The sequence below is a fragment of the Somniosus microcephalus genome, chromosome 2 (genome assembly GCF_052327205.1).
Source record: "Somniosus microcephalus isolate GS21.2 chromosome 2, FLI_Smic_1.0, whole genome shotgun sequence".
In the NCBI taxonomy this organism is placed as follows: Eukaryota; Metazoa; Chordata; class Chondrichthyes; order Squaliformes; family Somniosidae; genus Somniosus; species Somniosus microcephalus.
The window spans coordinates 248,202,639-248,229,819 of record NC_140988.1 but is presented as its reverse complement, the minus strand read 5'-3'; the positions used below and the strand labels follow the sequence as shown (position 1 = coordinate 248,229,819).

Sequence of the window (27,181 nt, the reverse complement as noted above, 5' to 3'; positions counted from 1 at the left end):
CCAGACTTAGGCATCCTAGAAAAAAAATGGCGCTTCCGCGCTTTTCTTTCTTTTCTGTAGAAAAGATATGGCGCTTCCCCGCCGCTGCTGCCGATGACAACGCTGTTTCCCGCGGGTTTCCCTTTTTATTTATTTATTTACAGGTGGAGGCTCGTTCCCGCCGGACTCTCTCTGCTAGGTCTGAACGCCGACCTGCTTGCAGCGCCGGCCGTCTCCCGAGTGCTCCCTCCCCGTCTGTTACTGCTTGCCTTCACCTTCACTGCTTGGCCTAGCTGCAGAGCCAGCCGCTGGAGCCCCAGCCCGACGCCCAGGAAGGATTATTGCAGTACCTGCCACCAGCTAGGCTAGCTGGTGAAACCACAGCTTTTTCTTTTTCTTGATTTTCTTCGACTTTGGACGCCAGAGGAATCGATGTCCTTGAGGTGCTGCCGAATTGCAGGTAAGTCCGTTTCCAATTCGTCGCCACTGTTGTATCCGTGTGTAATAGAGACACTGAAGACAGGAGTTGGTTTCACAGGTGTTTACTGAACAAAGTCTGGAGGGGAACTAACTGATACAACACAATATACAGGCTTATATAGCCCGAGTGGCCATTACCAGCATTACAGTACACAGGGGGCTCTTAAAGGCACATACACTACAACGGGATACTTTCCTTTATTAGCCGAGGCATAGAATATAAGAGCAGGGAGCTTATGCTTGAACTGTATAAAACACTAGTTAGACCACAGCTAGAGTACTGTGTACAGTTCTTGTCATCACATTACAGGAAAGCTGTGATTGCACTAGAAAGGGTACAGAGGAGATTTACGTGGATGTTGCCAGGACTAGAGAATTTTAGCTGTAAGGAAAGATTGGATAGGCGCCCCTCCCCCATTTCCCAGCCCCTAAACTTGCTTTAAAATCTATTCCATTTCCTGCTTTTTTCCAGTTCTGACGAAAGGTCATCGATCTGAAACATTAACTCTGTTTCTCTCTTCAAAGATGCTGCCTGACCTGCTGAGCATCTCCAGCATTTTCTGTTTTTATTTTGGATAGGCTGGGGTTGTTTTCTTTGGATAAGAGGCTGAGGGGAGACCTTATTGAGGTGTATAAAATTATGAGGGGCCTAGATAAAGTGGATAGGAAGGACCTATTTCCCTTAGCAGAGAGGTCAATAACCAGGGGGCACAGATTTAAAGTAATTGGTAGAAGGATTGGAGGGGAGTTGAGAACTTTTTTCACCCAGAGGGTGGTGGGGGTCTGGAACTCACTGCCTGAAAGGGAGGTAGAGGTAGAAACCCTCATCGCATTTAAAAAGTACTTGGATATGCACTTGGTGTGCTCTAACCTGCAGGGCTACGACCCAAGAGCTGGAAAGTGGGATTAGGCTGGCTAGCTCTTCTTCACAGACACAATGGGCTGAATTGCCCCCTTCTGTGTCGTAAATTTCTATGATTCTATATATTTGTGGAGCTGATTTGTTCTAATTTTGGGAACTCGGTCAACAAAGATATTTGGAAGGCCTCCATGTTCAAATCCCTGAGTGAAGTGCTAATGTTCCACATGATTGACACTGAAGTGACATTAGGTTTTATTTTACTGCATGTTATAATTACACCATCAGATGGCAGTGTTACAGCAGGTCACTGCAGTCATGCTCTCTTACCATGCCTCCAGGGTAGCTGATGTGGGAAATGGAAAAATTCACACTGGTGCAGTAGGCAGGAGTTGGGTTTAAGGGGATTTTTTAAAACAGATCTACTGTAATCAGAGAGGGAAAGTGAAAGAGGGCTGCACTTTGCCATTGAATGAATTTGAAAAGTTCCAAGAGAAATAAATGTGTTCAAAGAGAGTGAAGCAAGTGTTGTATTTTTTTTTTTACTTTGTAGGAAAGGTTTACCTTGCCCACTGCATGCAGGTAAATAAAGGTGCTGCTCTCACATGCCACAGCCCAACATAAATAAACCTGTCTGAATAACATACAGAGAAGAGCACCTTGATGGGGAGGGGGTTATTGGGAGGGTACCAAATTTGCATCGGGCAAGCAGATGCAAGCATCACTACGTGTGCGTGTCTAGTGCATGCCCGCCTGCCCCAAACAGCTGGAAAATCCAGTGCCTGTCCAGAATTAGGAGGAGCTGCCTGGGCTTTTTTCCCGACCTCAGACAGATTTTTGAATAGATATAATTCTGGTGTAACTGAGTTTTCCCACTAATTCCAGTCACTCACAACAGAATTGTACCATTTTGCATCTAAAGAAAGAGAATTCTGGGCCCCAAGTGTTGAATTGTTAAAATGATATGTAAATAAAATGCAAACAGGGTGTAAAGTCTAAGAGTGTTTGTCAACTCTAAAACTTCAATACTTCTTAATATGAGCACTGCTTTTTTTCATTGATTTTTTATTTTTTACTTTGGCAGTTTATAGCATGGTTCCTTAGGAGTGACATAACATTCTATAAAGTAATGTTCACTTGTCCGGTTTGCGATAAATGTACTAGGAATCTCTGTGTAATAGAAGTGCTGTTATAGATATATATGCTTCAGGGAGCAATGTGACTTGGCATTAACACTTTCAACAAAGAGCCTGAATGGGAACATTATGCAATTAACAAACACATCAAGAGGAATAAAAAGATTACAGAACTTGAGTTTTGTGTGTGTTATACTACCAATTACAACAAACAGTACCTATTTTATTTCTCCCCCTCCTTTAAGTAGAATTTGTGCAATGTGCTACAATGTAGGGACTGTGACATGGAAACAGGTACTAATGTGAAATAAAGAGAAAAACAAAAATAGCCAGGATTTTCACTCCTAATCACTACTTTCTACAAAGTGAATACAGTATATGCAAACATCTGGCAAGAACAGACCCTATTGATCTGACTAAGGGTCACACCTGAAATATTAACCTGCCATTTCTATTTAGAAATGCTGACCTGCTAGGCATTTCCTACATTTTTGATTTTATTTCAGGTTTCCAACATCTGCAGTTCCTCTTTTCTCAACCCCTTTTTATTTTAGCAAGTATCTTCAAAGTGGACAACTGCATTGTGAAGAAATTAAAGCCCCAATTTTAATCTAGTCTGCCTGGTGCGAACGGAGGGATGGGTAATTAAAATGGCGATTGGTGGTCCTCGCGCGCATTCCCAACATGTTCCTGCACAATGCCATTTTTACTTACAAAAAATCTCGTTCGGGAGGGCTGCCCACTCCAGGCAGGCAGGGGCCTACTTTACATTCAAAAGTCACGGCCCGATGATGTAATTGGTGTCACAACACAATTTTAACTTTAAAAAAAAAAATCAGGTGGCTGGCTCATCGGCAGATCTGCCAGAGAAACTTTGCAGGACATCAGTGTAGGAATCGCATGAAATATGAGGCACTTTCAGCGAGTTGGCTGCAGTATCCAGAACAAAAGGAATACAATGAATAAAGCTGTTTTCTGAAGTTTAGTAGCCACAGAATAACAAACTTGTTATCAATCTGAACAGCAGTTATAGGTTTTATTAAGGGTACAAAAGTAGAGCTAGTTATTTGACAGCAATTAGCCTGTATGATTTAAAGGAGTGTACTTGTCATTTTTATTCTTCCAACTAAAATCACCTTTTCACGTAATTTTTACCAAATGTCTCTGCATACGAATCGTGGACGTGTTCAGCTGCTGTCGAAGGCGATAGAGCAAGAACCTGTCCTAAGTCTGTTCACTGACTGAAGAACCATACTGCTGTGGCTGCCCTGCAAAGTCTATTTGATATTCTGACAAGTGCTGCTATTGTGATCACTTATGTACAGGCCGCATACCAAGGCTTCATTAAAAACCAGCAGCCGCAGGATTTTCCAGCTGACTCTCAACAATAAATTATTGGTTACTTTGTTCCATGTTTCCTGTTAACTTGATTTAGTGAAACGCCTGCACGTTTGTCCTTGTGTATCATCCAGCATCTACAAATCAAAGAATAAATATGCCTGCCACACATGCCTTTTTACCTCAGAAAATAAAAACAAGTATGTTCCATCCCATAATGTGTGAATTTCTGTCACTAACTCCATAAGACTGGTGTGTGTGTCACCCTGTGGCTTTTGAATTGACAAACCAAAAGTATACTTGAGTTACAGTTTCAGCCCTTTAAACGCGGTTTCCCTTTAAGCAGTGTACCCAGGCTCCCCATGAGCGAGCTGTATCCAATGTGATCCAATAATTCAGATCTTAGGTTATGTAGCCCAGCTAACAGCTTTACTTTGCTAAGCCACTTAGATCATTTTCTACAACAAAACCTCCATCTCCCTTCCGCCACCAGCAGCTCTTTGCACACCACCACCCTCCCCAGCAGTAACATTATGCCGGGGAACGTTCTCTTGGGTTCCTGGCAGCATCCAGCTGGCAGCACTGTTCCTGGCATGTCACTTCTGTCGATTTTGGGCGGGAGACAGAACTGAACAACTCAAATGAGACCTGGGAGTTAAAATGGCTTGGGCCTCACGCCGAGGAGTCCATGGTGAAATTAAAATGGAGTCTAAGAGTCAGGCAAGAGCTTTTGTTGTAACATCATTGGGCAATAATATTACAATTTTCATCAGTTCACCAAATAATTCTACCTTCTCTTCCAATCTTCCCTGCAATTTTCTTTCTTACATCTCCTCTCCTAAAGGAAGTACCTCCTGCAGAGGTATGATTCCACAAAGCAATGATCCATTTCTTGCTCAGGTACCCATTTTTCATTGAATCTCAACATTGTGACTCTCAGAGGATATTCAACCATGGAGGGAATGGAGCAGAGCAAATCAGAAGCAGGCATGAATCTGTCCTAGCAAGGTCAGGATTTCTTGCTGGTTTTTTCTCCCCTCCCTAGCCCAGAGGCGCTGAGGCAATTCATGTCCCACCTGCTGTTAAAATTGTCTAAGCACAGACCAGTGATTAAACCTGGGGGCCTCTTGTTCTGTATGGCTCAATTTGACATTATGAAATAAATGCCACTTTGTCAATTTTTTACAAATGTGTTGATGGCATTATCTTATCTGTTGCATTCTTACATAGTAATCTCCAAGTGCAATTGTGAACCTATGAATTCCTCTTATGGAGACATTCAGTAATCAGCTTTCTAAAGACAAAGACAATGACATCTCTCCAATAAAGCCCATAGAACTGTGCCCAGTACCTTCAAGGGTATGGAGAAGATTTAAAGAAAATTAAAAGACACCAATATCCATTGTAATGTATGGGAACACAAATTGCAATGCATGGAAAACAGTCAGAATGACACATCAGGAGCAGGAAGAGGAGGATAGGTAGGATCTTCTCCCATACTACAACCATGCAAAACATTCACAATAACAATCCACAATTTTTAACACTTGCTTTGTTTGTGCTGAATGTTACTCGTAGTCTAATGTTGTAACTTCACATTCAGATTGTCAAAATATGATGCTAACTTGCATATCCACTCATTTTGCCATTCAAATTCCTGTGTAAGCAACAGATCTCTGTTGTATGATGAACGCGTACTGTCAAATATATGGAGGGCTATCAGTTTACAGCGACAGTATAATTTGCTTTTTTTTTTTTAAACATAGATTTTTACTGTGTTTTGGGGATTACATTCCAGGTTTCACTGGCACTCCGAACGTAAATATTGCACAATTACAGCTTAAAATTGCAAAGCTTTTTTTTTAAGCTATTCCTAGACATTTTTACCCCTACAGGATTTGTTTGGCATTGTAACAACCCAAAAACACTGCCAACATCACAGGATCAAAGGTCGTTAGGACTGGAGACAACATTTTTTATAGAAAACAGAAAATGCTGGAAATACTCAGGCCAGGCAGCATCTGTGGAGAAAGAAACAGAGTTAACATTTCAGGTCGATGACCTTTCATCAGAACTGAAAAAGTTAGAGATGTAACAGGTTTTAAGAAAGTACAGAGGCAGGGAAAGGGGGGGATGAAAGGAAAGACCAAAAGGGAAGGTCTGTGATAGGGTGGAAGACAAGGGAGATTAAGTGACAAAAGGGATGATGGTGCAAGGCAAAAGGGGGTGGTGATGGGGCAAGTAAAGAAACAAAACATGGGTCTAGAGGAGCTGAAAATGACAAAAGTAAAATCATTACCTTCAACTGCTGTCCGGAAAAAATGTGAGCAGTGGTTATGATCTGAAATAGTTGAATTCAATGCTGAGTCCTGCAGACTGAACGTAGGTGTTCCGCAAACCGATCACCCAATCTGTGTTTGGTCTCCCCAATTTAGAGGCGACCGCATTGTGAGCAGTGAATACAGTATACTAAATTGAAAGTAGTACAAGGAAATCACTGTTTCACCTGGAAGGAGTGTTTGGGGCCCTGGATGATGGGAATGGAAGAGGTAAAAGGGCAGGTGTTGCATCTCCTGTGCTTGCACAGGAAGGTGCCATGGGATGGGGAGGGGCAGATTAAAGAGTGGACCAGGGTGTCGCAGAGGGAATAGTTCTTCTGGAAGGCTGAAAGGGGAGGGGAAGATGTGTTTGGTGGTGGCATCATGCTGGAGGTGGCAGAAATGGCGGAGGATAATCCATTGAATGTGGAGGCTGGTGGGGTGAAAGGTGAGGACAATAGGAACCCTTACTGGTTCTGGGAGGGAGGGGAAGGGGTGAGAGCAGAAGTGCGGAAAATGGGATGGATACGGTCAAGGGCCCGGTCAACCACGGTGGAGAGGAATTCTCGGTTGAGGAAAAAGACGAATCAGAAGCATTGGTATGGAAGGTGGTATCATCAGAACAGATGCGACAGAGATGAAGAAACTGGGAGAATGGAATTACAGGAAGTGGGAAGGGAGGAAGTGTAATCTGTGGGAGTCAGTGGGTTTATAGCAGATATTGGTCGCCATCCTATCCTCAGAAATTGAGATAGAGACATCGAGGAAGGGAAGGGAAGAGTCGAAGATGGACCATGTGAAGGTGAGGGAGCATTGGAAATTGGAAGCAAAGTTGATGAAATTTTCCAGTTCAGGGCTAGAGCAGGAAGCGGCACCAATACAGTCATCAATGTACCGGAAAAAGGTATATTTGAAAAAGTGTAATTTTTGGCTAAACAGTAATATTAACTGTCCTTATGATACATGATGAATAGAAGAGACTAGGAGAATGAAGTGACAGGGCAGGAGCTGGAACAGAGACCTGGAACAGCCAGCAAGAGCAGTCATCCAGCAACAGTAGCCAACTGCAACAACTAGACAGTAAGTGAGACGTCCAACTTAACTACAGTAAGGAGATTATTGCAAATATTGACTGTACTGGTAGCACTCTTGCTCTGCTGCTGCGATTTACAGTAAGTTCCTAAGTTAATATGAAAGTCTCACACTTTTGTTCCAGAATCAATGATAGCAGCAAGGCAAGAAAAACAGTCAACATTTACAGTAAGTTCCTCTGAGGCAGAGCAGAAATATTGGTAATAGCAGCAGAGTGAGAATGCCAGCAACACAGTTAGCATTTACAGTAAAATCCTCATCTAATACTGAAGACCTGTGCTCTTACCCCTACTCTATCCTACGGGATTTTGGTGATACTGGCATCAAATTCAAAATTATGCAATTCTATCTGTTGCCCATGAAAATAAAAAGCTGAATGTTCGGGCCTAGAAATTTGACTGCGCAGTGCCTGTTTTTCCTAAGCTAATTTTTTGGGTGCGTGGCCCCTTTAAGGGGCTGCGCTGCCCATTGAAATTACCGCGCATGCGTGTTTTTGTCCCCATTATAACGCTGTTGAGTGGCCTGCACGGGACCTGCAGATCGCTGCAAGTCTGTGCAGCTTCACAGGAACATTGCTCCTGAGCCTCCATGGCGAGTAAGAGGTGCACGCTCATTATGAGCCAGAAGTGCGCTGCACACAATGTTGGCAAAGGCCAAAAAAAGTCGGTGTGCAGTGCCCACACCTGAAGAATTTGAATTAGTAATTTCACTGTTGCGCTCACCCAGTGACCTCACCCCTTATAAAGTTGGCAGAGTAAAGCTAGACTGCAGAGGCCAACTCAACCAAGACAAGACAAGGCAGAAACAGGCATCAAAATCTATCCCTTTATCTATTTGTCTGAGGCTACGTTATAGGGCACTATATATATATGAAGATACTGAGAGGAAGTCCCGGCCGCTTCCCGACAGGTTTGGCCTGACAGAGAAGCCATGACAGCTTTCCCGCACAGGCCTCAGGTTAAGATTGCAGTCGGGCCCCGATAATGTAATCTGCATATTTAAAGAAGGATCCTGCTGGCTTTGGACAGGTGTCCCTCTCACTTGCTAAAAAGAGAAGTGGCTAGAATGTGGAACTCACTACCACATGGAGTAGTTGAGGCGAATAGTATAGATGCATTTAAGGGGAAGCTAAATAAGTATATGCGGGAGAGAGGAATAGAAGGATGTGCTGATAGAGTTAGATGAAGTAGGGTGGGAGGAGGCTGGTGTGCAGCATAAACTCCAGCCAAATAGCCTGTTTCTGTGCTGTAAATTCTATATAATTTTATATAATATTGGGACCCACAGGACGGCAATGGGATCGGATGGGTTATGGCGCACGAGTCATTTTAACTGCTTGCCTGCCCAGTTTCCAGGTTGGGGTGTGGGGGTTAAAATCCCCCCCACCCCCGAGTCAATATGGCTATTACAAATGAGTTCCATTCAGCATCAGATGTTTAATTTCCAGAAAGGAAATGGCAAAGTGAAACAGAATGTTCTTAAATGTCTATTGCTGCCCAATATTGTACTCGCTATACCAAGGATTTTAGCATGTTGGTGGCCAAAGGTCAGTTATAAAGCTGCATGTGTGGGGTACATTGGCAAAAGTGAGATTATCTCCAAGAGGTAGTCCAGCACCATTTGTGCTTTCCAATTGTAACAATATCACTTTCACTTGTACAATACCTGCTTTATAAAATTTTCTTTTAAGAAAATAAGGTCTGGTAGTAGTGACTGAAAAAAACTCATCAGCACTCCCTTGATGGGTCAGCAGGCAAATGCATGACATGACATGGTACTGAGCCATACAGACTAGGAAGGTTCCTCGTTCCACCAATATATGCATTGAAAAGTGTACATTTTGTGCAGGCAGAGGTTTGTTAGGGTATCAAAACAGCAAAAATAACCCACAGCCAAAGCTCTTCCTCCTGATAGTTATCTATTGGTTATTTGATGGCAGGTGATCCCGGGCGGACTTTGCATGAGAACAGGACAAGGGTTTGGATGATCAAAAGCCTGCTGTTCCTCACTGTCCATGAAAAATGGCCACTTTGTACCAAATAATTACTGCCATTTATGAGTTACTGATGTCAGGGAATAAGGGTAGAATAATAATCTAATTTTTTTTAATTGCTGACTGGAGCTCCTTAATAGCTGAGTGAGTGAATGTAGCCCATAGTGTGATAATACAGACCAAGAAGAGTTGATTCCTAAGCTGTGCTCAGTTACTCTCAGCTAGGTCTGTGGTGGGACATAACCCAATTTATGTTTATATAGCACTAATGTAGAAATAATGTTGCAGAGCACTTTACCAAGAGCAAGAGATGGCCACCAAGGAGAAACTGAAAACATTTGGAGAGATGTGAGGAAGAGACCAAAGGGACAATCAGTGACAGGTTTAAAGGAGGCTTTTGAAAGCAGGAAGATAAGTGGCAAGGTGAAGTAGTTTCAGTTCAGAATTCCAGAGGGCAATGGTATAGTGCCTGAATGTTTAGATTCCAATGGTGGAATCGAAGGAGTGAAAAACAAGCAATAATCCAAAGGCGGAGGAATGGGTTGTGTGTCAAGAAGTATGGCTTATGAAGATTTTCCTGATTGTATGGAATGAAGTCATGGGAGGATCTGAAAATGAGGAGGATCTTAAAATTGATTTGCTGGGGCAAAGGGAACTAGTAGAGCATGGTGAGGATGGGGATGATCGGGGCGTGGTACTTTGCATGGGTGAGGACTCAGGTTGCATGGTTCTGGATTGGCTGAAATATTTGAAGACTGGAGGCACTACAATTGGTGTTAATGTCCTTCCAATAGAGAGAAAAGAGGAAATATTCCTATACAGTAAGCTCAGCCAGAAAGTGTACATGTTTGAAATATTTGGTGGGGACTGAAGCAGGTTCAACAGTGATGCCCCAATCGTGATAACATCTTAAGAAAGACCACTTGAGCAGAGCCATATTCCAGGTTTAGGAGAGAAAGTGAGAAGAAAGAAGGTAACAAGTTGGTAGAAACTGATCAGGGTTACAAACAGTCCTGGCAGCTCAAGTAGAGCATAACTGTCAGCATGGACGGTTGGGCCAAATGGCCTGTTTCTGTGCTGTATATTCAATGTAATTCTATGTAAAAGGAGTACTATCACTTCGATTCCAGATTAATGTGAGTGGCCAGTATGACATCAGCTCCCCTTTCACATTGACCACAAATGTTGTCAATTTTACAATGGCAGGTGCAATGTACTAGCAGCCCCAATTCAAAAAGATTTTGCAGATGTGCTATCTGTTTCTAATGTGAAGACATAGGTCTGGCTTAAACCTAATGCCAATACCTTTCTACAGTCACCTAAAATCAACAGAAAAGAACACACAATTATTCCTTTTTGCACTTGTGTATACATTTAAGTGTACAAATTGCACTCTACTCCACTGTCATACTTCATTTTACAATCATGCTGGAAGCATTGGCTTCATTGGAGATCTCACAAGCAGCATACATTAAACTTTGTCTTCAATTTTTAGTAATCCATGTTGAATTTAAATTGTAAATACAATTCTGCCATACTGAACAGAAAGCTTGTTTCACCAAAGGTACCACTTAAAACAGACTACTGAACACACACTACCACCAAAAATAACTACAAATACAAATTGCACAAATACAGAGGATACACGACAGAACTGGTAGTCTGGGGAAAAAAAACAGAATGACAATGATCAAACATCAAGCAAGTTGCATCATCTGCAACACAAGTGGTTTACTTTCTATAAAATATTGGGTCCCAAGTGTATCCTATTCATATAATCCTTGTACTATACGATCAGTATTTTTAGATGTTTAGTATATGACTCTTCTTGAGCTTACTTAAGATTCTGGCTATGATTTGATGTGTACTTTGAGATCGTGTCATTTAGTCCTATAATTTTTTTTCCCCCATGGCTGCAGAACCAAAAAGAGGCCTGCCAAAGGCAAGTGTTGAATTCTTGTTGGCCCCAGAGGAGCAGGATTGCGACCTTCTCCCCCCCTCCACCCCACCTCAACCAACCTTGCAGCTGACCATCCTGGCCCGATCTTGAGGCTTCAATCTGATGAGCTGCATCAGACGCCCTGAAGCTCGCTTGCCAAATTTAAATGAGGTCAGGGCCTCAAAGTCATGGGGGTCATTTTGCCACTGGAAATGAGCAGCAGGCCAGCCAGCGCACTCCACCGGCCAATCGCCCAGAAGTGAGGGCAAGACTACGCATCCATGTGATGCACACCTTGCCCCCCCGCCCCATCCCGATAGACAAATAGCCGGATGCCACTCACCCTCTAGGTTCACACATCAAGAATAACCACTTCTTCTGGAACTACTGCCTAAATTTTCTGTGTATGTGTTGGCAACAAGGAACCTAGCCCACCACATGTGTGTACTCGGAAAATTATCACTCCGCCCACCTCCTAACTTCCAATCAGGAATCAGTAATGGGGGAGAAAATATGGGTTGGAGGAAAAAATAAACCAACTTGTTTATATACAAAATTAAAAAAAATACAAAAACATACAAAATTGTTGCTTGACTTGAACGTGTCATTTGGGACGAATCTCTTGAATCCCCCTGGGCCGATTCAAGAATAAACTGCTCTAGATCCAACCGTCAAATGAATTCGTTTGGAAGTATTGAAAATGCACACACAGGACATGCGAGTTTTTATTTCTGGTGTTATGGCAATGACGTTCATTTGTGAAAAATCACACAAACTTCAATTCCGAGCTAAGTTGCCTGCGAAGTACGTAACCCGTGGGGCAATAGTAACTAAAGAAGATGCATATGGTTTGAAATGCATTCATCGTCGTAGCCTTCTGAGTGCTTAAATAGTTTACTGTAACACAGATTGCTTTTGTACAGTAGTCGTAAACATATCAAAATTACATTCACAACTTCCTCAGGAGAGCGCGGCACTCTCAATGGTATACAATGTCGCAATTCCCTCACACAACTAAACACTTTACAAGGAACGAAAAGGAGATTGCTGTATTTATAACGTGGAAACACAGCCACCTTGTCGCCCCTTTTGTACAGAATTACAAGTATTCAGGAATAACTTACTTTTCTTTCAAAAGTGCACTTACAGATAACAAGAACGATTCCCCAAAGTGCAATAATAACTTATTTAAAAAGTACACGACACCAATTTCCAAAGACGGACATGCGGTTCTTTCAGCTCCTACCTCTGCTCCGCGGTCGGACCGAAAGTGAACTCAAACAATTCCTGCAAGATATAGAGCGAGCTGGGCCACGTGCACATTCTTTCTGCATTCAGGGGAGAGGGGGCGACAGAGGGGCGGCGCTCGCAGCAATAGTGTCAGTGCTCGCAACTCTCAGCAGCGTTCGCAAATCCAACCAGAAGTGTGACCTTGCCTCTCAAATAGACTTCTCATTTCCATTGTGAATTTTTTTTGGAGCTTTAAATTATTGGCCCAGTTGTGCATTTTTCTTGCATGGTATTTCCATGCATGCTAAAACATGGAAAACCTGTCAACTCAAAAAAAAGACAAAGGTACAACTGAAAAACAGCCCTGAATAAAGGCCTCCAAAGTCACTGAATAAAGTTAAATGACATTTTATTACATTAGATTTCAAGGTTTTTATTGGTATTTTGAGATTGCATTTCACAATTCAGTTTTTTCGGTGAAAACTGATGGCCTCATGTATTATATACTAAAAGTAGTTACAATGGGAGTGCAGTGGGCCATGAACTTGCCATGACTTAAGCTATAGTTCTAACCAATATTCCATCAGTTGTATTATAAGGAGAAAAAACCCACAAGTGCACAAAAGTGCAATTTTTACAGTGGATTTAGAAATGTTTGAAAGGGAAAATTAGTTCTGCAAAATTTATTTTCTAGGGGCCTGTTCCAGCAGGGAATTTTGATCTATTGCACATTTTTGTTGCATTTTACAGCATTTTGTAGTATACCATGATTCTTTTTCTTGCCTGCTTTTTCTGTGGTTTCTCAGTTCCATATAAATTTCAGATTTTTTTTATCGTGCTGTTGAAATTCAGCCCAATCGTGCATCTTTACCACCTTCCATGCATGTGTCCCATTATTTTGGCCCATGAGCAATGGCATGGGACTTGTATTAATTAACTTAGAAAAATCAATACCATCCAAAATAGGTATGCTCGAGGTGAAACAAACAAAAAATCCAGGATAAAATGTGCTGTATGTTGTTAAGAGAACTATATTCTGTAACAATTAAGTTAACTTGTAGTTTGTCTAAATTTGGAATCAAATAACCCGGGAGAGTTTATACATAGTGTTACAAATATTTTACTGCTGTTGAGGACTGTATTCACTAAGCTTTCATCTTTAACATAAAACTGTCACTTTTATTTTCGGTGCTGAAGCTCTCCAGTTTCAATCTTTGTTTCCTTTTATTCTTTGTATAACCTCATATTTTAAATAAAATAAAATCATTTCTTGTCACTTCTTCTCAGCTTCTTTTGTTATAACATTCAAACATTAACTAAAACCATCGCCGATAAGTGTTTATGAAAGAAACTGATCAACAAAGGGAACCTAGTTTGCACTGTAATTTGATAATCAAACCACAACCCAAGGAAAACAGTGTGCTTCATCGTACCTATAAATCTTAGGTTAATGTATATTTTAGTTTATGTGACAGATTGTATATATTTTGTGCTACACAATGTATAACAAAACTTTAAAAAATTGAGGGTTAACATTATTTCACCCAGATTTAGAAAGCGTCAGTTAAAAGAATAAAATGCAGTGTTAATTTTATTGAGGTATAATAATCTGTCATAAATTATTCATTTGTGAAAAGATTTATAACTGTAGACTTTACCTTTTTTTTACTGCGTCTAGGAGGATAGGACAGATTATGCAAATCTAGCCATTGAAACTCTTACTTTAAGCATTTGAATGAAGCAATGCCTCGATTTTAAAATTCTCATCCTTGTTTTCAAATCCCTCCATGGCCTCGCCCCTCCTTATCTCTGTAATCTCCTCCAGCCCCACAACCCCCCGAGATATCTGCGCTCCTCCAATTCTGGCCTCTTGTGCACCCCCAATTTTAATTGCTCTACCATTGGCGGCCGTACCTTCAGCTACCAAGGCCCTATGCTCTAGAATCCTCTTCCTAAACCTTTCCACCTCTCTACCTCTCTCTCCTCCTTTAAGATGCTTCTTAAAGCCTACCTCTTTGACCAAGCCTGACCTAATGTCTCCTTATGTGGCTTGGTGTCAAATGTAGTTTGATAATGCTCCTATGAAACACCTTGGGATGTTTTACTATGTTAAAGATGCTATATAAATGCAAGATGTTATTGTTGTTGTTGAGGTCAAAGTAACCCCAAGATGTACTTGTACTTCTCGCAATCTAGTATACTGTATTCGCTGCTCACGATGCGGTCTCCTCTACATTGGGGAGACCAAACGCAGATTGGGTGACCGCTTTGCGGAACACCTCCGTTCAGTCCGTAAGGGTGACCCCGAGCTTCCGGTCGCCTGTCATTTCAATTCACCGCTCCATTCCCACTCGGACCTCACCGTCCTTGGCCTCTTGTACTGTTCCACGGAAGCTCAACGTAAACTCGAGGAACAGCACCTCATCTTCCGATTAGGCAGTCTGCAGCCTTCCGGTCTCAATATCGAGTTCAACAATTTCAGATCATAACCTCGGCCCCTATTTCATTTTCACTTATATTTTTCCACTCCTTTCCTTTCCCCCCCCCCCCTTTCCTTTTGTTTCTCTCTCACACCTGGCAGCTATCTTTTGCCCTGCCAGTACACTTTACACCTAATCACTTACCATCTCGTCTAGCTTCTAATCTCTTTTACTTCTTTTGGTTCTTTTATTCTTTTGTCCGATCGCAGCCCTGCCTTCGATCTAGTTCCTTTTCTCTCCAGTTTTGAAGAAGGGTCAAACCCGAAACGTCAACTCAAATTTCTCTCCACGGATGTTGCCTGACTTGCTGAGTTTTTCCAGCATTTTCTGTTGTTATACCCAAGATGTACTACTTGTTCAGGGTAAGCATTCGCAAAGTCAGATGCAATATGGAATGACCCCTACGGAAGGGGGGCTGAAAATGCTGATGTCCCACTCTAAAAGTTCAACTATGCAACTATGTTTACTGCCCTTTTCTAAGTTCTTTCTACTTCCTCTATAATCATTTTCTAAGTATGATGATCATAATTCTTTCTTTATGTAATGTTATTTCAATTTTCAAAAAAAATCAATAGTTGAATACTGAAACCAACTAATTAGCACACTTGTTTTGTTCACAGTTAGTAAAGGTCAATGCTAATGGGCTGTACTTGGGAGACAGAAATTCTAATCTCTAACACTTATGAGACAGGGTGTGAATGGTTAATGCGCAGGTGAAAGGGTAGGGGATAGGATGAGAGTGAAAGGAAGCAATCATAAATGATTGAGGAGGGGACAGAAAGGGAGCTCCTGAGTGCCATATTTTCCCTGCAACCCCTCATCCCAAATGCAGGCAGCACCATTGGTGGTTCTTTTCCCCACCATGCCATCCTACCCATCTGAGATGAAAGCAAAATAGAAAAAGACAGCAAGAAAAGCAAAAAGATTATCAAAGGGAAGAGAAGCAGAAGAGAAAAAAAAGATTGAACCAGAGGAGAGACTGAGAAAGAAACAGCAACACAAAGACAGCAGAAAGACCATGTTCTCTGATTTCCTCTTCTTAGGCAGTCCCTCAGAACCGAGGATGACTTGCTTCCACATTAAAAATGAGTTCTCAGGTGACTGATGAGTCCAATGCGGGACCTAAAGTCTCTGTCACAGGTGGGGCAGACGGTGGTTGAAGAGGCGGGTGAGTGGGGTGCTTGGGTTGACGTGCGCTCCTTGCGCTGCCTGCGCTTGGCTTCCGCTTGCTCCCGGCGAAGAGACGCGAGGTGTTCGGTGCCTTCCCAGATGCTTCTCCTCCACTTTGTGCGGTCTTGAGCCAGGGATTCCCAGGTGTCGGTGGGGATGTTGCACTTTTTCAAGGAGGTTTTGAGGGTGTCCTTGAAGCGTTTCCTCTGCCCACCTGGGGCTCGCTTGCCGTATCGGAGCTCCGAGTAGAGCGCTTGTTTTGGGAGTCTCGTATCGGGCATGCGGACAATGTGACCTGTCCAACGGAGCTGATCGAGCGTGGTCAAAGCTTTGATGCTGGGGATGTTAGCCTGAACGAGAACACTGACGTTGGTGCGCCTATCCTGCCAATGGATTTGCAGGATCTTGCGGAGGCAGCGTTGGTGGTACCTCTCCAGGGCTTTGAGGTGCCTGCTGTACATGGTCCATGTCTCTGAGGCATACAGCAGGGTGGGTATCACTGCTGCTCTGTAGACCATGAGCTTAGTGCCGGGATTGAGGTCCTGGTCTTCAAACACTCTCTTCCTCAGGCAACTGAAGGCTGCACTGGCACACTGAAAGGCGGTGCTGGACTTCGTCATCGACGTCTACCCTTGTTGACAGTAGGCTACCGAGGTATGGAAAGTGGTCCACGTTGTCCAAGGCCTTGTTGTGGATTTTGATAATCAGGGAGGCAGTGCTGTGTGGCGGGGTCAGGTTGGTAAAGGACCTTTGTCTTATGGATGTTTAGTGTAAGACCCATGGTCTCGTATGCTTCGGTGAAGGTGCTGACGTCGTCTGCATACTGTAATTCGACGACAGAGGATGGGACGACTTTGGATCTGGACTGGAGGTGATGGAGGTTGAACAGTTTCCTGTTTGTTCTGCAAATTAGCCCCACTCCAGCGGGGAGCTTACTGAGGGTGAGATGGAGCATTGCAGCAAGGAAGATCAAGAAAAGCGTTGGTACAATGACACAGTCTTGCTTGACCCCGGTCCGTACATGCCTTGGGTCTGTGGTGGAACCGTTGGTCAGGATCACGGCTTGCATGTCATCGTGAAGCAGGCGGAGGATGGTGACAAATTTTTGGAGGACACTCCATAATCCCTCACGGTTGACAGTGTCGAAGGCCTTTGTGAGATCAAAGAAGGCCATGTACAGCGGTTGGCGCTGTTCCCTGCATTTCTCTTGTAATTGACGTGCGGTGAAGATCATGTCCATTGTGCCCCTTAGTGGGCAGAATCCGCATTGCGACTCTGTGAAGAGCTCTTTGGCCACTGGGAGAAGGCAATTGAGGAGGATTCTTGCGATGACTTTCCCCGTGGCAGACAGCAGGGAAACTCCTCTGTAATTACCGCAATTGGACTTGTCACCTTTCTTGAAGATGGTCACAATTACGACAACTCTGAGATCCCCTGGCATGCTCTCCTCCTTCCAGATAAGAGAAATGAGTTCATGAATTCACGCCAGTAGTGCTTCTCCGCCATGCTTTAGTGCCTTGGCAGGGATTCCATCTGCTCCTGAGGCCTTGTTGTTCTTCAGTTGTCAGATGGCCTTTTCAACCTCATGCCGGGCTGAGGCTGTGCTGAGATGGTGGCGGGTAGCATGCTGTGGGATGGAGATGAGGATATTTGCATCGAAGACAGAGTCGTGGTTAAGGAGATCTTCGAAGTGCTCCTTCCAGCGGGCACTGACTGCCTCTCTGTCCTTGATGAGTACCTCTCCGTTCTTGGCCTGCAGTGGGGTAGGACCTTGGGTGCTTGGGCCGTAGATGGTCTTGACTGCGCTAAAGAATCCACGCACGTCGTGGTTGTCGGCTAGCTGCTGGATCTCCTGCGCTTTCTCCACCCACCATCTGTTCTTTAGGTCGCGAGATTTTTGCTGGACCTCGGCCTTCAGGCGCCTGTAGAGCTGCTTTCTTGCTCTCGAGTTGTGTTGCTGTTTCCAGATCAGGAATGCCTTGCGCTTGTGACTTATTAGCTCCTGGACCTCCTGGTCATTCTCGTCAAACCAGTCTTTGTGTTTCCTGGTCGAGTGACCGAGCGTCTCTTCACAGGTGCTGATTATGGAGGTCTTGAGTGCAGTCCGGGCGCTGTGGAGAACACAGGAGACTGACTAGCCTAAATTATAATTGCATCATACCTGATGTGCCTCAATAATCCCGAGACTCGATGTTAGCGGAACAAAACAAGGCTTTTATTAACTTAGAAGATAACACGCAGTGGAGAGAGGTATCTTCCATCTGGAGCTCTGCAGTACTGGATATGAGGCCAGACTGAGCTGGCTTACATAGAGGCCAGGTATGGGCGGAGCCCTACACACAACACATTCCATACATTCCAATATATAATACAATGGTGAGGAGAAACCTGAAACCAACCACAGTCACAGGCAATACAATGGTGAGGGGAAACCTGAAACCAACCACAGTCACAGGCAGTGATGAATGGAATATTTCATCACATTCACCCCTTCTATAGATTTAGTCTGTTCGGGGGTTTGGTAGTCCTCTGCGACCGACGTGGCTGTTGTGGTGTCGCGGGTGTCGGCTGGGTGTCCCCGGTGGCCTCCTGGGTCTCTGCCGGGGGTGCCGCCAGGGTTGTTGAAGGGGTAGTTGGTGGGGGTGCCGTTGGTCGATGTTCTTCCGGGGGTGATGAAAGAGTAGTGGGTGGGTAAGAGTTGCTGTGGTCGTTGTTGCTGCTATTGCCGTGGTTATTGTCGTTACCGGCTGGGGCGACGTCTTTTATTGACACGGTGTCCTCCCTTCCGTCGGCGTGCCGGACATACGCGTATTGGGGTTTGGTGTGGAGTAGGTGCAGTGGCTCCACGAGAGGGTCCGTCTTATGGCCCCTCACATGCCTTCGCACGAATACCGGACCTGGGGTGGAGAGCCATGACGGCATGGATACGCCTGAGGTGGATTTCCGGGGAAAGCTAAACATTTGTTCATGAGGCGTGGCATTAGTGGCAGTACACAATAGTGACCGCATCGAATGGAGCACATCTGAGAGGACTTCCTGCCAGCGGGAGATAGGGAGGCCCTTGGTCCTTAGAGCTAGAGTGACTGCTTTCCATACTGTCCCGTTCTCTCGCTCCACTTGACCGTTACCCCGGGGGTTGTAGCTGGTGGTACGGCTCGTGGCGATACCCCTGGACAGCATGTACTGACGTAGCTCTTCACTCATGAAGGACGCCCCCCTATCCGTGTGGATGTAGCTCGGCATACCGAACAGGCAGAACAGGCTGTTGAGGCATTTAATGACCGTGGCGCTGGTCATGTCTGGGCAGGGGAAGGCGAATGGGAACCGGGAGTATTCGTCCACAATGTTCAGGAAGTAAACATTGCGGTCGACGGACGGGAGGGGGCCCTTGAAATCTAAGCTGAGCCGCTCAAAGGGCCGTGTAGCTTTGATTAAGTGGGCTCTATCAGGGTGGTAGAACCGAGGCTTGCACTCAGCGCAAGTGCGGCAGTTCCTGGTCAGAGACCGAACTTCCTCAATCGAGTAGGGTAAGTTGCGGGACTTTATGAAGTGGAACAGCCGCGTGACCCCTGGGTGGCAGAGGTCGTTGTGGAGGGTCTGTAGCCGATCCCCGGTGGCGCTGGCACACACCCCTCGTGAGAGGGCATCTGGGGATTCGTTAAGGGCCCCTGGCCGGTAAATGATGTCATACTCGAAGGTGGCGAGCTCGATCCGCCACCTAAGAATCTTATCATTTTTGATCTTCCCCCTCTGTTTATTATTGAACATAAACGCTACCGACCGCTGGTCGGTAAGTAGGGTGAAGCGTTTGCCGGCTAGGTAGTGGCGCCAGTGGCGCACTGCCTCCACGATGGCTTGGGCCTCCTTTTCCACGGAGGAGTGTCTGATCTCGGGCCCTTGGAGGGTCCTCGAGAAGAAAGCTACGGGCCGCCCCGCCTGGTTGAGGGTGGCCGCCAAGGCAAAGTCAGACGCATCACTTTCCACTTGAAATGGAGTGTTCTCGTCCACTGCCTGTAGCGTGGCCCGCTCAATATCCTGCTTAATGCTTTTGAAGGCGGCGTGGGCCTCAGCAGAGAGCGGAAAAGAGGATGCTTTCAAGAGGGGGCGGGCTTTGTCGGAGTAGTTGGGGACCCATTGGGAATAATAAGAAAATAACCCCAGGCACCTTTTCAGGGCTTTGGGAGTGTTGGGCAGGGGCAGCTCCCGTAGGGGGCGCAATCGGTCGGGGTCTGGTCCGATTTCCCCATTCTCCACCACGCTGCCTAGTATGCAGAGGCGCGTGGTGTTGAAAACGCACTTGTCCTCGTTGTAGGTGAGGTTGAGTTTTTGTGCGGTTTTCAGGAACCTCTCGCGGTTCGAGTCGTGATCCTGCTGGTTGTGACCGCAGATGGTGACGTTGTCGAGGTAGGGGAAGGTTGCCTGCAAGTGGTGGTCATCGACCATGCGATCCATCTCCCTCTGGAAGACCGAGACCCCATTCGTCACCCCAAAGGGGACGCTGAGGAATTGGTAGAGGCGTCCGTTCACCTCGAAGGCGGTGTACGGGCGGTCCTCTGGTCTGATAGGGAGCTGGTGGTACGCTGACTTGAGGTCGATGGTGGAGAACACCCGGTATTGGGCGATTTGGTTCACCATTTCTGATATGCGGGGTAGCGGGTAGGCGTCTAGTTGGGTGTACCTGTTGATCGTTTGGCTATAGTCGATCACCATCCGTTTCTTCTCGCTACCCCTTACCACCACCACTTGGGCGCGCCACGGGCTATTGCTGCATTCAATAATGCGCTCTTTCAGGAGCCTGCCTACCTCGGTCGCGATAAACCGCCTGTCCTCCCAGCTGTACCTCCTGCTTTTGGTCGCTATTGGCCGGCAGTTAGGGGTAAGGTTCGCGAATAGCGAAGGCGGCTTTACCTTCAGGGTAGCCAGGCCGCACACTGTGAGGGGCGGCTGGGACCCACCGTACTTGAGCGTGATGCTTTGGTGGTTGCACTGGAAATCCAGGCCCAAGATCACGCTCGCGCATAGATTCTTCATGATTAATACTTTAAAATTATCGTATACAGTCCCGTTAACGGACAATTGTACCGTGCAGTAACCCAGAATGGTCGATGTCTGGGTTTTATCAGCCATAGAGATGGTACCCCGAGTAGGGACCACCTTTAGGGAGAGTTGTTGTGCCAGTTCAGGGTGGATAAAACTCTCCGTGCTTCCGCTGTCAATTAAACATTTAACCCGGCACCCGTTTACCTCGATGTCCACCATTGATTTGGATAGCGGGTGGGGCCTGGTCTGGTCCACTGTGACCGATGCCACTGTAGGGCCCTGATCGAGACAAGATGGCGTCCACGCTGTCTGCTCACAAGATGGCGGACCCCACGAGGTCGGGCAAGATGGCGTCCAAGATGGCCGCTCCCACGGCGCACACGCGGCGGTGGCGGGTTTTGGTTTTCCGGCGGGGTTCCCTCTGCACACCTTCCCGAAGTGCCCCTTCTTACCGCACTTAAAGCAGGTGGTGCCTTTCGCCGGGCACAGGTTTCTGGTGTGCTTTGGCTGCCCGCAGAAGTAGCAGTTGGGTCCCCGACGCGTCGCGGCTGTCGTAGGGCTTCTGGGGGGAGAGCGGGGCCCCGACGGTGTCGGGCTGCCGGGCGGGGAAGATGCCTTCCAAGATGGCGGCGCCCTTGGTGCACACGTGGCGGCGTGGATGGCGCGGGCTGAAGAGTAGGCGTCCGAGTTTCTCTGGGCCACATCCAGGGATCGCGCGGTGTCCGCAGCCTGTTTCAGGTCCAATCCCGTTTTTTCCAGCAGTCTTTGCCGGATGTAAGTGGAGCTGAGGCCTGTGATAAAGGCATCGCGAACAAGCTCGTCGGTGTACACTGCGGCTTTTACATCTCGGCACTTGCAGTCTTTGCCAAGCATTTTCAGGGTGCCTAGGAACTCCTCCACCGATTCCCCAGGTCGCTGTGCGCGAGTGGCGAGCAGATGCCTAGCATACACCTCATTCGCAGGCTGCTGGTAATGCGCCTTTAAGATGTCGCAGGTGGCCAGGTGCGTGTCGGCGTCTTGGATGAGGGGGTAAACCCGGTGGCTTACCCAATTCCGCAGAATTCCGAGTTTCATACTCGCAGCGTCCATAGCATCTTTGACGGCTGCGGAATTGTCCAGGAAGAATTCCATACACATAAACCAGTGTCCGAAGCGTGCTGATGCGTCCGGAGCATGCTGATCCAAATCCAAACAGTCGGGTTTCAGGAGTTGATCCATTGTGTTGAAAAATAAGTTAATAAAATTGATGTGCCTCAATAATCCCGAGACTCGATGTTAGCGGAACAAAACAAGGCTTTTATTAACTTAGAAGATAACACGCAGTGGAGAGAGGTATCTTCCATCTGGAGCTCTGCAGTACTGGATATGAGGCCAGGATGAGCTGGCTTACATAGAGGCCAGGTATGGGCGGAGCCCTACACACAACACATTCCATACATTCCAATATATAATACAATGGTGAGGAGAAACCTGAAACCAACCACAGTCACAGGCAATACAATGGTGAGGGGAAACCTGAAACCAACCACAGTCACAGGCAGTGATGAATGGAATATTTCATCACATATCCCTCACAGCGTCGGCGGGAATCCTGAGCGGGGCTATAAAAGTCTCAGAGGCCCAGGTAAGGCCTCACAGCGTCGGCGGGAATCCTGAGTGGCAGAGCGGGGCTATAAAAGTCCCAGAGACCCAGGTAAGGCCTCACAGCGTCGGCGGGAATCCTGAGCGGCAGAGCGGGGCTATAAAAGTCCCAGAGACCCAGGTAAGGCCTCACAGCATCGGCGGGAATCCTGAGTGGCAGAGCGGGGCTATAAAAGTCCCAGAGACCCAGGTAAGGCCTCACAACGTCGGCGGGAATCCTGAGCGGCAGAGCGGGGCTATAAAAGTCCCAGAGACCCAGGTAAGGCCTCACAGCGTCGGCGGGAATCCTGAGCAGCAGAGCGGGGCTATAAAAGTCCCAGAGACCAGGTAAGGCCTCACAGCGTCGGCGGGAATCCTGAGCAGCAGAGCGGGGCTATAAAAGTCCCAGAGACCCAGGTAAGGCCTCACAGCGTCGGCGGGAATCCTGAGCGGCAGAGCGGGGCTATAAAAGCCCCAGAGACCCAGGTAAGGCCTCACAGCGTCGGCGGGAATCCTGAGCGGCAGAGCGGGGCTATAAAAGTCCCAGAGACCCAGGTAAGGCCTCACAGCGTCGGCGGGAATCCTGAGCGGCAGAGCGGGGCTATAAAAGTCCCAGAGACCCAGGTAAGGCCTCACAGCGTCGGCGGGAATCCTGAGCGGCAGAGCGGGGCTATAAAAGTCCCAGAGACCCAGGTAAGGCCTCACAGCGTCAGCGGGAATCTCGAGCGGCAGAGCGGGGCTGTAAAAGTCCCCAGAGACCCAGGTAAGGCCTCACAGCGTCGGCGGGAATCCTGAGCGGCAGCAGCGGGGCTACAAAAGTCCCAGAGACCAGGTAAGGCCTACCAGTCTCCAGTCTGGGAACTCGGAGGGAAGGAGAGAGGTAAAAAGTAATCCAAGTGTGACGTCACCAGAAAGCGGGTAAGTGATTGGTTGGTGAGTATTTCTCCCTTTTGAAGCTTAAATCTCTTTGGTTTATAGTTTCTAAGGTGTGATATTCATCACCTAGAATCGGGGCACAGGGTATTTAAGAATAATATTAATAAATTTAATTAATTACATAGAATGGGAGATCAGGTGATGTGTTGCTGCTGCAATATGTGGGAGCTGGTGGACACCATTGATGCTCACGGTGATCACATTTGCAGTAAGTGTTGGCTGCTCGAGGAATTCCAGCTCCGTGTTGAAGAGCTGGAGTCCGAGCTTCAAACACTGAGACACATCAGGGAGGGGGAGAGTTACCTGGACTCTGTGTATCACAAGGTATTCACACCAATTAGATTAATTAATTCAGATGTAGTCCGTGGCCAGGGTCAGGATGGTGTGACTAGAAGTGAGGCAGGTACGGGGATCCAGGAGGTAGTGTTGGAGGAGCCGCAGCCCTTGCACTTGTCCAACAGGTTCGAGGCTCTTACTCCCTGTGAGGTTGGGAACAGGGATTGCGGGGAGAATGAGCAACCTGGCCACAGCACCGTGGAGCAGGGGGCCATTCAAGTGGGGGGAGTTAAAAGAAATGTTGTTGTGGTAGGGGATAGTATTGTTAGGGGGATAGATAGAGTTCTTTGCAGCCGAGAGCGAGAGACCCGAAGGCTGTGTTGCCTGCCCGGTGCCAGGGTTAAGGACATCTCCTCTGGACTGGAGAGAAACCTGGAGTGGGAGGGGCAGGATCCAGTTGTCGTGGTCCATGTTGGTACCAACGACATAGATAGGACAAGGAAAGAGGTTCTGCTGAGGGAGTTTGAGCAGCTAGGGGCCAAAATAAAAAGCAGAAGCACAACGGTAATAATCTCTGGATTATTACCTGAGCCACGAGCGAATTTGGCTAGGACAAATAAAATTAGAGAGTTAAATGCGTGGCTCAAAGACTGGTGTGGGAGAAATGGGTTTTGCTTCCTGGGACACTGGCACCAGTACTGGGGCAGGAGGGAGCTGTTCCGTTGGGACGGGCTTCACTTGGCCAGTGCTGGGACTAGAGTCCTGGCGGATCATATAGCTAGGGCTGTAGAGAGGGCTTTAAACTAACTAGTGGGGGAGAGGTTCCTAGAGAGCAAATAATAAAAATGACAACAGAGAAGGTCATAGACTTAGGTAGCAGTGGGGAAATTGAAAACCAGAGCGTGTCAGGAAGGGGCAGAAGGTATGGAGTAAAAGGTAAAGTAATAAAAAGGGCAAAAGCAGGAACTAAGTGTCACAAAACATATTTGAAAGTTCTCTATCTGAATGCACATAGCATTCGTAACAAAATAGACGGGTTAATGGCACAAATAACTACATATGGGTATGATCTTGTGGCCATTACAGAAACATGGCTGCAGGGTGACAATGCCTGGGAATTAAACATACCAGGTTATTAACAATCAGGAAGGACAGGCAGGAAGGAAGGGGAGGTGGGGTGGCTATGTTAATAAAGGAAGGAATCACTGTAATACAGAGAAATTATATTGGGTCAAAAGATCAGGATAATGAAACAGGTTGGGTGGAGGTAAGGAATAATAAGGGGGAAAAAACACTAGTGGGCATAGTCTATAGGCCTCCGAACAGTGGCAACTCTGTTGGACGGAGTATCAATCAGGAAATAGTTGAGGCTTGTAATAAGGGAACATCTATAATTATGGGGGATTTTAACTATCATATTAATTGGACAAATCAAATTGGGCAGGGCTGCCTTGAGGATGAGTTCATTGAGTGTATTAGGGATGGGGTTCTTGAGCAGTATGTAACTGAACTGACCAGGGGGCAAGCAACCTTAGATCTGGTCCTGTGTAACGAGACAGGATTAATTAAAAATGTCCTAGTAAAGGATCCCCTTGGAATGAGTGACCATAACATGGTTGAATTCCACATTCAATTAGAGGGTGAGAAGGTTGGATCTCAAACAAGTGTGCTAAGCTTGAATAAAGGAGACTATGGAGGTATGAGAGTGGAATTGAGTAGAGTGGATTGGGAAAATAGATTAAAGGGTAAGACGATACATGATCAGTGGTGTACATTTAAGGAGTTATTTTACAACTTCCAAAAAATATATATTCCACTGAGAAGAAAAGGGTGTAAAAGAAAAGACAGCCATCCGTGGCTAAGTAAAGAAATTAAGGATAGTATTTGACTAAAAACAAGGGCATATAAGGTAGCCAAATTTAGTGGGAGGATAGAGGATTGGGAAAAATTTAAAAGACAGCAAAAAATAACAAAAAGATTGATTAAGAAAGGGAAGATAGATTATGAAAGTAAATTAGCAAAAAATATAAAAACAGATAGTAAGAGTTTTTATAGTTATATAAAAAGAAAAAGGGTGGCTAAAGTAAATGTTGGTCCCTTAGAGGATGAGACCGGGAAATTAATGGTGGGAAATATGGAGATGGCAAAAACACTGAATGAATATTTTGTATCAGTCTTTACAGTAGAAGACACTAAGAATATCCCAACACTGGACAAACAGGGGGCTAAAGGGGGGGAGGAGCTAAACACGATCAAAATCACTAAGGAAGTGGTACTCGGTAAAATAATGGGACTCAAGGCGGATAAATCACCTGGACCTGATGGCTTACATCCTAGGGTCTTGAGGGAAGTGGCGGTAGGGATTGTGGATGCATTGGTTATAATTTTCCAAAACTCCCTGGACTCGGCAAAGGTCCCGGCAGACTGGAAAACTGCAAATGTAACACCCTTATTTAAAAAGGGCAGTAGACAGAAGGCTGGAAACTATAGACCGGTTAGCCTAACATCTGTGGTAGGTAAAATTTTGGAGTCCATTATTAAGGAGACAGTAACAGAACATTTGGATAATCATAATTTAATAGGACAAAGTCAGCATGGTTTTATGAAGGGGAAGTCATGTTTGACAAATTTGCTGGAGTTCTTTGAGGAAGTAACATATAGGGTGGATAAAGGGGAACCAGTGGACGTAGTGTATTTAGACTTCCAAAAGGCATTTGACAAGGTGCCACACAGAAGATTATTGCTTAAGATAAAAAATCAAGGGATTGGGGGTAATATTCTGGCATGGATAGAGGATTGGCTATCTAACAGAAGGCAGAGAGTTGGGATAAATGGTTCATTCTCAGACTGGCAATCAGTAACTAGTGGTGTTCCGCAGGGGTCAGTGCTGGGTCCCCAACTCTTTACAATCTATATTAACGATTTGGAGGAGGGGACCGAGTGTAACATATCAAAGTTTGCAGATGATACTAAGATGGGAGGGAAAGTAGTGAGCGAGGAGGACATAAAAAACCTGCAAGAGGACATAGACAGGCTAAGTAAGTGGGCAGAGATTTGGCAGATGAGATACAATACTGGAAAGTGTGAGGTTATGCACTTTGGCAGGAAAAATCGTAGAGCAAGTTATTATCTTAATGGCAAGAAACTGGAAAGTACTGAAGTACAAAGGGATCTGGGGGTCCTGGTGCACGAAACTCAAAAGGTTAGTATGCAGGTGCAGCAAGTGATTAAGAAGGCCAATGGAATGTTGGCTTTCATTGCTAGGGGGATAGAATATAAAAATAGGGAGGTATTG

General features: G+C 45.9%; 1 protein-coding gene across 5 annotated transcripts in view; it reads right to left on the bottom strand.

The window, feature by feature from the left end:
- The window catches only part of slc7a2 (solute carrier family 7 member 2), a 264,753-nt gene extending 252,298 nt beyond the window's left edge, over nt 1–12,455 (bottom strand). For 3 of the 5 annotated variants that reach the window (XM_085970758.1, XM_085970773.1, XM_085970772.1), the window contains exon 1: nt 12,259–12,372. The gene's annotated coding sequence lies outside the window, so the exon portion shown is untranslated. The other 2 variants (XM_085970771.1, XM_085970766.1) reach the window with 2 other exon arrangements.
- Nucleotides 12,456–27,181: the final 14,726 nt, after the last annotated feature.